Raw genomic sequence first — 16586 nt, forward strand, 5'->3', positions numbered from 1 at the left:
CAATCATTTAAACTCTGCAACATAAAAATCTGCAGCTTCAAATATGCGCAGGATCATGTACATGTGAATAGACCCTAAAGATAAAGTCACACATGCCGTATTGAGCTGCATATTTTCTGCAGATGATTTTGCTACCTATTGACTTCAATGGGTGGGAAAATAAACAGCAGCAAATCTGCAGCAAAATAGAGCACGTGTGACCCTACCCTAAGGTAGTTCACATGGTCCTATTTTTGCTGCAGCAGATTTTGCTGCCCATTGGCTTGAATGGGAAGCAAAATCTGCAACAGCAAATCTGCAGTAGAAAATATGCACATTATCTGATTCGAAGGGTAGGGTCACATGTAGCATATACACAGCGTATTTCAGGCTGCGCAAATTCCGCTTTGCAGCGGGTAATACCGTTCATATTCTCTTATAAGCAGACACACACAGGGCTACCCAGTGGCAACCCTATGTGTGGAGTGGGGTTTGGAGATGGGCCCACGCATTACAGTCACGTTGGCCCAGTCTCCAAAACTCACTGCACTCACAGGGCTGCCGCGGGTAGCCCTATGTCTACTCTTATGAGAATATGCAGCATATTTCCCCCTGTGCTGCTGATTTTGCTAGCATAAAATAGGATGCGTATGAGCTACATGTGACCCTACCCTAAGGGTACGTTCACACACGCGGATTTTCGCAGCGTATTTAGCTACGGATACGCTGGTGAAGGCCCCGCTCTATGCTGGCTTTATATGTGCCTGCTGGTAGCGGCAATACCCCGCTACGGGCAGACACACTGCAGCGATGTGCGCGGCTTACTCGCACATCGCGGCCGCTCTCCCTGCTCTGAGCTAGGCAGAGATCTCCCGCGATGTGCGAGTATACTGTGACTCGCACATCGCAGTGTGTCTGCTGGTAGCAGCGTATTGCCGCTACGAGCAGGCACATGTAAAGCCAGCATAGAGCGGGCCTTCAACAGCGGATTTGCAGCATAAAATACGCTGTAAATCCGTGCGTGTGAACGTACCCTAAGGGTGCATTCACACGTGCGTATTTCTGCTGCAGATTTGCTTTAGCAGATTTTGCTTCCCATTGACTTCAATGGGCTGCAACATCTGCTGAAGCAAATCTGCATCAGAAAATATGCACATGTGAATGCACCCTAAAGGTGTTTTTTTCATTCTATTCTTTGATTGTGTGATTTAAAGACTTCTATTGAAGAATGTGAGGCAAAACACCAACACACATTTAAAAAAGTTATTTCTAGGCAATTTTTTTTTATCTCTTGAGAGGTCCATGGGAGAAATTTCACAAACAGGTTGAAGAAAAAAAATAAAAAACACAACAGAGCATGCTGCATTTTGATAAAACTGCCACTGACCTGAAAATTATAATAAACTGTAGGTTTAGCATTTCATATTTTCTCTATTAAGTCCCAGCTAGCACTCGGGCACAGCATGCGTGAAACTACCCAAAAAGCACATAAGTACACAATATTACAGTAAAACACACACACACACACACACACCTGTCCATACAACTGTTTGAAAGCTCATTCGTCTAACAGCTGTTCACGCCGCCCACAGATGAGTGTGCATATGTGGGAGGAGGGGAATAGCCCCTGTCAGACATCTCTAGCGGTGGCTTATTGCCCATGTCAAAGGATCAAGATCATTAAAGTCTAAGGCTAGGTTCAGACTACGGTATCTCCGGGCAGAAAATTTCGGCCCGGAGATTCCGAGTGCGGCCAGTGCTGGCTGAATCAGTCGGCGCTAGGACTGCGCGGACACTGCAGTCTCCAATAGACTGCAATGTGTTCCGCGTGGATTTCCGCCTGAAGAAAGAACAACGCCTTTCTTCAAGAGGAAATTTCCAATCAGATTTTCCGTTCACAAATTCCGCTTCACAAATTCCAAAGTGTGAATTTGTGAACCGAAAACCATTCACTATACAGTACATTTTAGCAGGCGGAATTTCCGCCTGCAATTTCAAAGTAGAATTGCAGGCGGATATTCCGTAGTCTGAACCTAGCCTAACATGTTCGATCTTTACCTTGACATTTGCCATTAGGGAAGAGTCAAGTCACCCCAATACACGTTAGATGTAGGCCAAACCGTCAACAGTTGTGGCTACATTTAACGTTTAAAATCAGTACACCAAAAGCAACCAATCAGATCATGACATTTAAAAGGGTTTTGTGGTACTGTAATAAGCTTTATGGGGAGGTTAAGTTAAAAAAAACAAAAGCAGCTACTAACATATATAATGGCTGCTGCTGACATCTTGTCATTATAGATGACATATCATGGCATTGGACTGTCAACAAAGAGTAACAGAAAGCCTGAATCTATGGGAATAGGCCGTTTGCCCCCGTTCCGTTAAAAAAAAAAAAAAGATTTAAAAAACGGATAGAAATGGCTGATCAAATGGGTATCCGTTTTGAACCTTTTTTTTTTTTTTTAGTATAAAAAATCAGCCACTTACAGACTCCTGCAGCCAGGACTAGTACTCATCCCATCATGGAACAGACTTGTTTCCATGGTGGGAGTAGTAGTTCCTGGCTGCAGGAGTCTGCCTGTGGCTGGGGAGGCTACATTAGTGCTTGTACTACTACCCCCATCATGGAACAGACTCTGTTCCATGATGGGGGTAGTAATACAGGGGCTGAGGGATTGATCGCACTGGGTCTCACTTCTGAGACCCGATTCGATCAGAAGTTATTAAGCAGGGGAGCGGGCAGCATGGTCCGCAACATTGCGATCACGATGTATTTTACTTTCATTTTTTAATTCCCCACGGGGAGCTCTGAATGGCCGGTATTGAGGAGCCAGTCAGGGCTCCCTGCGGGGATTTTAAAATGGACAATGTATATTAAAAGCGCTGTGGGGGGCAAGATATATAGCGCTATATATCTAGCCCCCAAGCGCATTTATAAAGATATAACCCCCGCCAGCGCAAAAATATATACCCCCGCAGTGTATATATATGTGACCCCCCGCCAGCCCATTTATAATGGAACCCCCGCAAGCGCATTTATAATTATATACCCCCCCCAGCACAATTAGCAATATATACCCCCCACCAGCGCATTTATGTGACACCCCCCGCTGGTGCATATGTCATTAATGCAGTGCTATCTGTGAAAAGCATTTTACGCGCAGAGCATCGCACCAGCCGCCACTGGCGCGATGCTGCTGATAGAATACTATTCATACATAGTGCTGCAGGGGCATATTATATAGAAGTGCTGTGGGGGCCAGATAATACTATATATCTGGCCCCCACAGCACTTCTATATAATATGCCCCTGCAGCACTATGTATGAATAGTATTCTATCAGCAGCATCGCGGCGGCTGGAGCGATGCTCTGCGCGTAAAATGCTTTTCACAGATAGCGCTGCATTAATGACATATGCGCCAGCGGGGGGGGGTGTCACATAAATGCGCCGGCGGGGGGTATATATTGATAATGGCGCTGGCAGGGGGTATATAATTATAAATGCACCTACGGGGGTTACATTATAAATGCGCTGGCGGGGGGGCTCACACACACACACACATTATATATATATATATATATATATATATATATATATATATATATATATATATATATATATATACACACACACACACACACTGCTGGGGTATATATTTAGAATTTTAAAAAGGGTTAGCCAGAGGAGAGAAATTTTTTTTTTATATAGATATATATACACACACACACACACGCTGTATATATACATATGTATATATACACACACACACACATGCTCAAGTAAAGTGTTTTCTAATCCAGCCAAAACAGTCGCAGCTGACCATTCTGGGGTCAGATCAGTAGGGGAGGGAGAAGTGCCACAGCGACTCGGCCGGGATCTCCGAATGTTCGGCTGGATTAGAAAACAGACAAAATATAAGGTTATGTTCACATGGTTGGAATTCTGTGATTCCCCTTGCATTTCCTTCTGCAAAGCTTGCTGCAGAATTTTAGCAGAATTTCCGTGTGCTCAAAACACAGAATTCTGCCGAAATTCAGAGCCCCATTGACTTGGAATTACAATGGGATTTCAGAATTCTGCAAAATTTAAAAGACATGTTCAATTTTTGGGGGGAAATTCAGTCATGTGCATGGGGCAACGGAATCCCCATTCAACACAATGTGCAGTAAATCTTGCTGGATTTCCCAGCATCATTTTTCTAGCAGATCCCACAAGAATTCTGCTGTATGAAAATAGCTTAAGCGTAAGCTTACAAACTGCGTACACAGTAAATAAAGGTATCATCTGCCTCATCTCCTTATGCCATGAGGAAAAAATAAATAAATAAAAAATAAAAAATAACTTTACATACCACCTCCCCCCGCCTTCAGCATTGCTGCTCTCGGCCAACCCTCTGGTGTGATCCTCTTTCTAGTGCTAGGGGTCTATGCGTCAGAGTGCAGATTAGCAAAACGCTGGCCACAAAAGTGTCTTGCCTCAGCCAGTGATTGGCTGAGCAGAAATGAGACACATTGAGCCCCAGCTCCGGTCTTCTTCCTGATCCTGGGGCTCAATATGTCAAATTGCTGCTCAGCAATTCATTAAGCTGTACAGTGCAGTGACACATTCAACAGGAAGAGGGAGCAGCAATACCAGAGGCACCATGGGGAGCGCATGAGGTAAGTAAAGATGTTTTTTTTTGTTTTTTTAAATGCAGGCAGCCATGAGCATTAAAAGTTTTTTTTTTTTTTTTGCTAGATAACCTCTCTTAATAGGGTTATCCATATACATGGCAAGTCCATTGTGCATTTTTCAAAGAATTTATATGTGGAATCCAAAACTGAAACATATCAGCCAGTCCACAAAGATTACCAAACTACTCTTGAACGTGACTAGACTACAAGTTCAGAATCCATGAAATTATGAGCATGCTGACAGTTTTTGTTTTTTTAAATTGATCATTATTTCATGGCGATTTTTCCTTGTAAGTGAATTTCCTATGCAGAATCTTCTCTAAATCCTCAATCTCTGTGTGCTGGCTGGACAGCTTCCCCTGCCCAAGGTGATGTCCTACCGAGGAGCATGTGATGTTACAAGTTATTCTACCGCCTCTATTACACCTGCACTACTTGTTTTAGCGCAGTGTAACATTATGGAGGAAGCAGAGTAATGTGTATGCTTCAACATAGGATGTCATTTTAAAGGGGTACTCTGCTGGAAAGCATTTTATTGTTTAAATCAACTGGTGCCAGAAAGTTAAACAGAGGAAGTTCTTTTCTTTTCGAACTTGACCACAGTGCTCTCTGCTGACACCTCTGTCCATGTCAGGAACTGTCCAGAGCTATGGGGATTTGCTCCTACTCTGGACAGTTCCGAAAAAAGAGGTGTCAGCAGAGAGAACTGTGGACAGACAGAAAGGAAATTTAAAAAGAAAAGAACTTCCTGTGGAGCATACAGCAGCTGATAAGTACTGGAAGGGTTAAAAAAAGTTTTCCAGCGGAGTACCCCTTTGAGGAAGCAGAGGTTGAACGGGGGGGGGGGGGGGGGTGTTTATATTTTTACAGATAAGGGGCTGTAGACAGAGTGCAGCATATAAGTAATCAACACTTTAGTGTACTTAGTAGAGATGAGCGAACTTACAGTAAATTTGATTCGTCACAAACTTCTCGGCTCGGCAGTTGATGACTTATCCTGCGTAAATTAGTTCAGCCTTCAGGTGCTCCGGTGGGCTGGAAAAGGTGGATACAGTCCTAGGAAAGAGTCTCCTAGGACTGTATCCACCTTTTCCAGCCCACCGGAGCACCTGAAAGCTGAACTCATTTATGCAGGAAAAGTCATCAACTGCCGAGCCGAGAAGTTTGTGACGAATCTGATTTACTGTAAGTTCGCTCATCTCTAGTACTTAGCTTTATAAAGTAAAGATCTTAGTATTCTACAAAAAATATTTAAACAGCAAAAAACACACAGATGTTTACTCCATGTATGTGTTGCAGATTTTTCTCCCCACAGGAATACATGTTGTCAATTTAGCAAAATTGGCCACTTGTGAATTCGGCCTCATTAGGAAGACATTACGATCTTCATACTGTGCTACAAGATTGATGGCAATAACAAGTATGTACCAACGTTCTGTATCCATCACTATCTCCCCTAAGCTTGCTTGAGCAGAACACAAGTAGTCTGTGTAGACGTTGCCATGCTCATATTTGAACCCAACGTCCTATTGCTTTGCCACCTCTGTGCCAGAGACATTTAACTAGGAAGCTAAAGCTGGTATGACTCACTAGTGTCCTAGGTAACGGTTAGATTCTGTACAGAGGGTATATTTGTTGATTCATTTTCAGAAGTAATGCCACAGGAAGCAAACCTAATAAAAGCTGCTTGCGGGATTGGTTGTAGTTATTATATTGGTTCCCTTCTAAAGCTCATTACATGATTTATCACTCATTTCATATAATACCCATAAAATCACTCCTAATCGTCTACATAAAAGCATTCACCTTTATTTCTCCATGGCATAAATACCCAGACTGCCAAAAATCTTCTCTTAGAATTAGGGGGCACTCCGGTATATTTATATTTCCTCTTTGGCAAATTCAGTTTCATATTTATTACGTAAGAGTCCCACACATATACAATCCTGCCCCCTAGTGACCACAATGCTCTAGTGAACTAGCAAGAGTTCCTGAATTCTAAAGTATCACCAAATACCTCATTTTAGTACCTCTCATTTAACTGTGTACATACAGGACAACGGAAGACGTCAAATCTGTGATCGGTCCTAACATATTTCCTGAAGCTAAGGCAAAAATATACAACATAGACTGTAAACTTGTACAACTGTAAAAAAAAAAAATTAAAAAAAAACTGCATAACTGTAACGAAAGCTTAGGGCTCCTCTTGTGCACAAAAAGCCCAAGTAAAAAATACAGATTAAATATTTTATAATAGTAATAAAATACAGTGATCCCTCAACTTACAATGGCCTCAACATACAATAGTTTCAACATACAATGGTCTTTTCTGGACCATTGTAACTTGAAACCAGACTCAACATACAATGCTATGGAATCTGCAAAACATGTCAATGGCTGGAAGAACCGACCAATCAGAATGGGCATTCACTGGTAAAACCCCTGTATTCCTACAGTGCATGCACTGAATTCCTGTCTGGTAGCGCCCCCTACAGTACAGGGAGGTATTACATGTTCTGTACTCATTTTAACCTATGCCATGTTAGCTGCTCCTTTGGACATCAGGTGAAGGCGGCTCAATTTTACTATTTTTTTAGGACATATTTCATGTACTGTACAGGACCCTGAAGAAGCTCTTGTAAATCTCTGTCTATTTCAGTGTTTTCCAACCAGGGTGTCTCCAGCTGTTGCAAAACTACAACTACCAGCATGCCCGGACAGCCAAAGGCTGTCCGGGCATGCTGGGAGTTGTAGTTTTGCAACAGCTGGAGGCACCCTGGTTGGAAAACACTGAAATAGACAGTGATTTACAGCTTCCAGCAGATCTTTCTTACTTTTATCTATATTAGTTATCTACTTATTTTTCTTTAATCTTCACTTTTTCCTATTTTTTGATGACATTTTGGTGGCTTCAGAACCAATTACCAGGTTTCCATAGAGTTATGGTCTCAACATACAATGGTCGTCCTGGAACCAATTAATATTGTAACTTGAGGGACCACTGTAACTAGTAACACTAAAAGTAAAGTACATCTCTCACTAGACATGGCTTATAAGAAAGGGGTATCTGCACCCATAAACCAGGCGGTACAAGGTGAGTTATGGACCAACCGGACAAACCTTGTCAAGATGTCCTATAGGCATGTTACCCAATCCAATGTCTCACCTTTTACCCCCCCATCTTATAGCCAAAAGGAGAAAACAAGTGTAACAGGTGAGACCTTTGCATATTTATTAGATTATTTCCCACTGATTTCAACATGCACAACGTAATGCCATTTCCCTGTTACTTGGGATATATTTGTACATATGCCTGAATATAAGAGCTTACAGTAAGCATCAGGCCAGGGACATATGGGGGAAATGAGTCCATTGCACACAACCACCTACACAGTCTTCATGACTAACCACATCCTCGCCACCGAACAGAATAGGGTACCAACTTATCATGCAACATTCATATAGATATTTTTCACATAGGAAACTGTTGCCAGCCTGAATGCCATATTCCTTATTAAGTAACATCAGAGTTAAATAAAATGGCGCACGCTATGATCGCTTTAAAGGGGTTGCCTGATTTGTCAAGAAAAAAAAAAAAAAAGCCCTGAGTTATAAAATAATTCAACCTCCTCAATTTACTGCCGATTCAGCGGTCACTGCCAGTCTGTGCCAGCAATGACATACTGTGACCCCCGGAGCCAGGGGTTACAATGATGTGGTGACTGGCCACAGTGGTAGCATCCAAAAACATAACATCATATTTGGCAGGGGGCTGTGGAAGCATCTACATTGGATTGGTGGGGTACTTAAGTAGGGTTTTGGGCTATTTAAAAATAATAATAAAAAAATAAAATAAAAAAAGGACCCATTATAGCTTAGCCAGTCTGTGGTAAATGTGGCATGTTAGAAGCCTCAGCCCTTTGTAATGACACAAATAGGCTCTCATTTCAGCCTGGCACCTGAGCACACAATGCCCAGCACTAGACAACACAAGCTCCACCACATACCCACAAGTGCCCAGGTGCCAGTAACATGCTGTGACACTTCTATTTGTAAATACTACTACTGACCCTATGTGAAATGCCACGAGCCGAGCCAGTCACTGAACCTTCTATGAGAAGATGCCCACAGGAAGGAAGCCGAGGAGCCGACCACACACTGCCCATACACCATAGTACTTGTATAGGAAATACAGGCGAATTACTCACCATGGGGAAACCGAGGCACTTCCCAGTAAGTCACAAAGCTCCCAGAGCCTCCATGTCGCAGCCTGGCAAACAACGTCTTCTTCCTGGGATATGCCGTTCGGCCAGCTGTGGGGCAGTTGTGCCCAGGTTCTCCCTCTGTGGTGACAGGGTAGCGGCTAGTTCCCCCTTCTCCGAAAGGACCTTCTGACGTCGCCGTCCCACGTGACACACCCATGTGACCTGTAAAGTCACGTGGTGCTACGCGGAGTGCAGTTTGTGCGTTCCACTGAAGAGAAGCGCGCCCGTGTAAAGGCGGGGCAAAGAGTGACGTGAGAATGCCTACTCTGTACACTGGTACAGCGCCTACTCTACACTGGTATAATGCCTACTCTCAACACTGGTACAGTGCCTACTCTCAACACTGGTACAGCGCCTACTCTGTACACTGGTATAATGCCTACTCTGAACACTGGTATAATGCCTACTCTGAACACTGGTATAATGCCTACTCTCAACACTGGTATAATGCCTACTCTGAATACTGGTATAATGCCTACTCTGAACACTGGTACAGCGCCTACTCTCAACACTGGTACAGCGCCTGATCTGTACACTGGTATAATGCCTGCTCTGCACACTGGTATAATGCCTGCTCTGTACACTGGTATAATGCCTGCTCTGTACACTGGTATAATGCTTGCTCTGTACACTGGTACAATGCTTGCTCTGAACACTGGTATAATGCCTGATCTGTACACTGGTATAATGCCTGATCTGTACACTGGTATAATGCCTGCTCTGCACACTGGTATAATGCCTGCTCTGCACACTGGTATAATGCCTGCTCTGTACACTGGTATAATGCCTGCTCTGTACACTGGTATAATGCTTGCTCTGTACACTGGTACAATGCTTGCTCTGAACACTGGTATAATGCCTGATCTGTACACTGGTATAATGCCTGATCTGTACACTGGTATAATGCCTGCTCTGCACACTGGTATAATGCTTGCTCTGTACACTGGTATAATGCCTGCTCTGAACACTGGTATAATGCCTGATCTGCACACTGGTATAATGCTTGTTCTGTACACTGGTATAATGCCTGCTCTGAACACTGGTATAATGCCTGATCTGCACACTGGTATAATGCTTGTTCTGTACACTGGTATAATGCCTGCTCTGTACACTGGTATAATGCTTGCTCTGTACACTGGTATAATGCCTGCTCTGTACACTGATATAATGCCTGCTCTGCACACTGGTATAATGCTGGTTCTGTACACTGGTATAATGCTTGCTCTGAACACTGGTACAGCGCCTACTCTCAACACTGGTATAGCGCCTGCTCTGAACACTGGTACAGTGCCTACTCTCAACACTGGTACAGCGCCTGCTCTGCACACTGGTATAATGCCTGCTCTGTACACTGGTATAATGCCTACTCTGAACACTGGTATAATGCCTACTCTGAACACTGGTACAGCGCCTACTCTCAACACTGGTACAGTGCCTGATCTGTACACTGGTATAATGCTTGCTCTGCACACTAGTACAGTGCCTGATCTGTACACTGGTATAATGCCTGCTCTGCACACTGGTATAATGCTTGCTCTGTACACTGGTATAATGCTTGCTCTGCACACTGGTACAGCGCCTACTCTGCACACTGGTATAATGCCTGCTCTGTACACTGGTATAATGCCTGCTCTGTACACTGGTATAATGCCTACTCTCAACACTGGTATAATGCCTACTCTCAACACTGGTATAATGCCTACTCTGAACACTGGTATAATGCCTACTCTGAACACTGGTATAATGCCTACTCTGAACACTGGTACAGCGCCTACTCTCAACACTGGTACAGTGCCTGATCTGTACACTGGTATAATGCTTGCTCTGCACACTGGTACAGCGCCTGCTCTGCACACTGGTATAATGCCTGCTCTGTACACTGGTATAATGCCTGCTCTGTACACTGGTATAATGCCTACTCTGTACACTGGTATAATGCCTGATCTGTACACTGGTATAATGCCTGCTCTGCACACTGGTATAATGCCTGCTCTGTACACTGGTATAATGCTTGCTCTGTACACTGGTACAATGCTTGCTCTGAACACTGGTATAATGCCTGATCTGTACACTGGTATAATGCCTGCTCTGCACACTGGTATAATGCTTGCTCTGTACACTGGTATAGCGCCTGCTCTCAACACTGGTACAGTGCCTACTCTCAACACTGGTACAGTGCCTGATCTGTACACTGGTATAATGCTTGCTCTGCACACTGGTACAGCGCCTGCTCTGCACACTGGTACAGCGCCTGCTCTGCACACTGGTATAATGCCTGCTCTGTACACTGGTATAATGCCTACTCTGTACACTGGTATAATGCCTGCTCTGTACACTGGTATAATGCCTGCTCTGTACACTGGTACAATGCTTGCTCTGAACACTGGTACAGTGCCTACTCTGTACACTGGTATAATGCCTGATCTGTACACTGGTATAATGCCTGCTCTGCACACTAGTACAGTGCCTGATCTGTACACTGGTATAATGCCTGCTCTGCACACTGGTATAATGCTTGCTCTGTACACTGGTATAATGCTTGCTCTGAACACTGGTACAGTGCCTACTCTGTACACTGGTATAATGCCTGATCTGTACACTGGTATAATGCCTGCTCTGCACACTAGTACAGTGCCTGATCTGTACACTGGTATAATGCCTGCTCTGTACACTGGTATAATGCCTGCTCTGTACACTGGTACAATGCTTGCTCTGAACACTGGTACAGTGCCTACTCTGTACACTGGTATAATGCCTGATCTGTACACTGGTATAATGCCTGCTCTGCACACTAGTACAGTGCCTGATCTGTACACTGGTATAATGCCTGCTCTGCACACTGGTATAATGCTTGCTCTGTACACTGGTATAATGCTTGCTCTGAACACTGGTACAGCGCCTACTCTCAACACTGGTACAGTGCCTGATCTGTACACTGGTATAATGCTTGCTCTGCACACTGGTACAGCGCCTGCTCTGCACACTGGTACAGCGCCTGCTCTGCACACTGGTATAATGCCTGCTCTGTACACTGGTATAATGCCTACTCTGTACACTGGTATAATGCCTGCTCTGTACACTGGTATAATGCCTGCTCTGTACACTGGTACAATGCTTGCTCTGTACACTGGTACAGTGCCTACTCTGTACACTGGTATAATGCCTGATCTGTACACTGGTATAATGCCTGCTCTGCACACTAGTACAGTGCCTGATCTGTACACTGGTATAATGCCTGCTCTGCACACTGGTATAATGCTTGCTCTGTACACTGGTATAATGCTTGCTCTGAACACTGGTACAGTGCCTACTCTGTACACTGGTATAATGCCTGATCTGTACACTGGTATAATGCCTGCTCTGCACACTAGTACAGTGCCTGATCTGTACACTGGTATAATGCCTGCTCTGTACACTGGTATAATGCCTGCTCTGCACACTGGTACAGTGCCTGATCTGTACACTGGTATAATGCTTGCTCTGTACACTGGTATAATGCCTGCTCTGCACACTGGTATAATGCCTGATCTGTACACTGGTATAATGCTTGCTCTGCACACTGGTATACAGTGACCCCTCGACCTACGATGGCCCCGACATACGATAATTTCAACATGCGATGGCCTCTCAGAGACCATCGCATGTTGAAGGCAGCATCAACATACGATAATTATTTATGTCGGGGCCATCGCATAAACGGCTATCCGGCAGCGCTGCTTCAGCTGCCACCAGATAGCCATTTACGGTGCCCCGTGTGGTCCGCTGACGATAACTTACCTGTCCTCGGGGCTCCGGCGTGTCCTCTTCAGGATCCCCTGCATCATTGGCGCTCTCCATCGACGTCATCATGTCGCTGCGCACGCTGTCCCGTCATCCAATAGGAGCAGCATGCGTAGCGACGTGATGGCGACGACGGAGAGCGCAGATGCCGGGGAAGAAGAGGCCTTGCCGAAGCGTCGGGGACGCGACGACATCGATGGACGGCGACATCCCGGGCAGCGGTGACAAGCGGCGGGGACAGGTGAGTACAACTTCGTCTAACAGTGGTCTACAACCTGCGGACCTCCAGATGTTGCAAAACTACAACACCCAGCATGCCCAGACAGCCAACGGCTGTCCGGGCATGCTGGGTGTTGTAGTTTTGCAACACCTGGAGGTCCGCAGGTTGTAGACCACTTTCCTATACTTTACATTGCACGGATCCCTCAACATATGGTTTCAACAAACGATGGTCCATTTGGAACGGATTACCATCATATGTTGAGGGACCACGTATGTTGTGGGACCACTAGTGCTCTGCACTAGGGGTCGACCGATTATCGGTTTGGCCGATAATCACGACTTTGGGCATTATCAGTATCGGCAATTACCTTGCCGATAATGCCACGCCCACCACATCACCGCGATCGCCACCCCCCACGACCCGCTGCACCGTGTCGCACCCCCCACCGCACCGCCCCGGCCCCATTGCCTCCCCCATCCCCGGTTTTATAATTACCTGTTCTTGGGGTCCACGCTACTTCTGGCTCCTGCTGCGTCCTGTGTTACACTGTGCGCAATGACGAGTGACGCAACGTCACCGTCGGTGCGCACAGTGACAGCTCAGGAGGACGCCACCGGAGCCAGATGTAGAGTGGACCCCGGGAACAGGTAATTATAAAACCGGGGATGGGGGAGGCAATGGGGCTGGGGCGCAGAGCGGTGTGGTGGTGATCGGACTCAGGACCCCGGACAGGCAGGGGGAGAGAAGCGGGTGGCGGCGGCGGTCTATGGCACCGCAAAAGCCACTGCAGTTCATTGATTTAAAGCTCCCGCTTTAAATCAATGATCTGCAGCGGTGTCGCGGGGGGATAAATAGCCGATAACTTATACCGGAATATCGGTATAAGTTATCGGCTATCGGCCCTAACCTGCACCGATTATCGATATCGGCCCTAAAAAAAACGATATTGGTCGATCCCTACTCTGCACACTGGTACAGTGCCTGATCTGTACACTGGTACAGTGCCTACTTTCAACACTGGTACAGTGCCTGATCTGTACACTGGTATAATGCCTGATCTGTACACTGGTATAATGCCTGATCTGTACACTGGTATAATGCTTGCTCTGAACACTGGTACAGTGCCTGATCTGTACACTGATATAATGCTTGCTCTGCACACTGGTATAATGCCTGCTCTGAACACTGGTACAGTGCCTGCTCTGTACACTGGTATAATGCTTGCTCTGTACACTTGTATAATGCTTGCTCTGAACACTGGTACAGTGCCTGCTCTGAACACTGGTACAGTGCCTGCTCTGTACACTGGTATAATGCTTGCTCTGAACACTGGTATAGCGCCTGATCTGTACACTGGTATAATGCTTGCTCTGAACACTGGTACAGTGCCTGATCTGTACACTGGTATAATGCTTGCTCTGAACACTGGTACAATGCCTGCTCTGAACACTGGTACAGTGCCTGCTCTGAACACTGGTAGAGCGCCTGATCTGTACACTGGTACAGCGCCTGATCTGTACACTGGTATAATGCTTGCTCTGTACACTGGTATAATGCTTGCTCTGTACACTGGTATAATGCCTGCTCTGTACACTGGTATAATGCCTGCGGTGTACACTGGTATAATGCTTGCTCTGAACAGTAGTACAGTGCTTGATCTGTACACTGGTATAATGCTTGCTCTGCACACTGGTATAATGCCTGCTCTGAACTAGGGATCGACCGATACCGTTTTTTTAGGGTCGATACCGATAATGATAATCGGTGCAGGTTAGGGCCGATAGCCGATAACTTATACCGATATTCCGGTATAAGTTATCGGCTATTTAACCCCCTGCGACAACGCTGCAGATCGTTGATTTAAAGCGGGCGCTTTAAATCAATGATCTGCAGTGGCTTTTGCGGGGCCATAGGCCGCCGCCGCCACCACCCGCTTCTCTCCCCTACCTGCCAGGGTGCTCCGGGCCATCCATCCATCGTTCCTGTAGCGTCCGGGGGCGTTCCGGGTGGAGGGTGGTCTGGTCCGGGCTGTCCTTCTTCTCCGGCGGTCATCTTCTCCACTCCGGGCAGGCTCCGGCCTAGTACGCTGCATAGACGCCGCTGCGCAGTGACGCCCGTGCGCAGCGACGCACCTAACGTCACGGCGTAGCGGCGTCTATGCAGTGTACTAGGCCGGACAGCCATGGGAGAAGAAGGACAGCCCGGACCGGACCACCCGGAACGCCCCCGGACGCTACAGGAACGATGGATGGATGGCCCGGACCACCCCCATTACGGGTAAGTTAATTTTTTTTTTATTGACTGGGAGGGTGGGGGAGGGGCCCGACCGGTATAGCGGTATGGGAAAAAATCCATACCGGTATACCGCCTAGCATCACGGTGGGGGGGTGCGACGCGGTGCGGCGGGTCGAGGGGGGTGGCGGTCGCGGTGCGGTGGGGGTGGTGCGGGGGGCGGGGCATTATCGGCAAGATAATTGCCGATACCGATAATGCCCAAAATCGTGATTATCGGCCGATAATATCGGCCATACCGATAATCGGTCGATCCCTACTCTGAACACTGGTACAGTGCCTGCTCTGTACACTGGTATAATGCTTGCTCTGAACACTGGTACAGTGCCTGCTCTGTACACTGGTATAATGCTTGCTCTGAACACTGGTACAGCGCCTGATCTGTACACTGGTATAATGCCTGCTCTGCACACTGGTATAATGCCTGCTCTGCACACTGGTATAATGCCTGCTCTGCACACTGATACAATGCCTACTCTGAAAACTGGGACAGCGCCTGATCTGTACACTGATATAATGCTTGCTCTGCACACTGGTATAATGCCTGCTCTGTACACTGATATAATGCTTGCTCTGCACACTGGTATAATGCCTGCTCTGTACACTGATATAATGCTTGCTCTGCACACTGGTATAATGCTTGCTCTGCACACTGGTACAGTGCCTGATCTGAACACTGATACAGTGCCTGATCTGAACACTGATACAGTGCCTACTCTGAACACGGATACAATGCCTGCTCTGAACATTGATACAGTGCCTGATCTGTACACTGATACAATGCCTACTCTGAACAAGGATACAATGCCTGCTCTGAACACGGATACAATGCCTGCTCTGAACATTGATACAGTGCCTGATCTGTACACGGATACAATGCCTGCTCTGTACACTGGTAGAGTCATTAGGAATGAAAGTAAACTTACGGCTCCCAATGAGGATAAAATCCAAAAATTTATTCCAAATGTATTAAAATCCAAGTGTAACGTTACAAAAGATAAAAACACATAAACGAAACGCACCAACGCATTTCGATACCCGGTACAGTTTCAACCGTATTTTTACCTGGGGTTCAGTGACAATTTCATGACGGATGACAGAAGTACATCCAGGAAGGTCTGAGAACACATCGGTGTTCCTACTGACAAACTCCCTGGCCTTCTGAGTCTGTGCAGAGGAAAAGCTGTCAGCATTCCTAACTGTGGCAACTGCTTCCCTCGCACCAGACTGAGGCATGGGAAACCCCACCCCTAACAAACCTGTCCAGGGGCTATCATCCACACTAGTCTCCCTATCTTTCCAAGGTTTCAACAAGTTTACATGGTACACTTGCTCTGGCTTCCTTCGCCCGAGCTGGTGTACCCTGTAC

At 46.1% G+C, this 16586-nt stretch overlaps 1 protein-coding gene across 3 annotated transcripts in view; it reads right to left on the minus strand.

Moving 5' to 3' along the window:
- JAK2 (Janus kinase 2) overlaps nt 1–9075 on the minus strand; it is a 274729-nt gene extending 265654 nt beyond the window's left edge. For all 3 annotated transcript variants that reach the window (XR_008844274.1, XM_056522184.1, XM_056522199.1), the window contains exon 1: nt 8866–9075. The gene's annotated coding sequence lies outside the window, so the exon portion shown is untranslated. The remainder of the gene's footprint in view (nt 1–8865) is intronic.
- Between the last annotated feature and the right edge of the window lie 7511 nt (nt 9076–16586).

Source organism: Hyla sarda, chromosome 1, assembly GCF_029499605.1.
Source record: "Hyla sarda isolate aHylSar1 chromosome 1, aHylSar1.hap1, whole genome shotgun sequence".
Taxonomy (NCBI): domain Eukaryota; kingdom Metazoa; phylum Chordata; class Amphibia; order Anura; family Hylidae; genus Hyla; species Hyla sarda.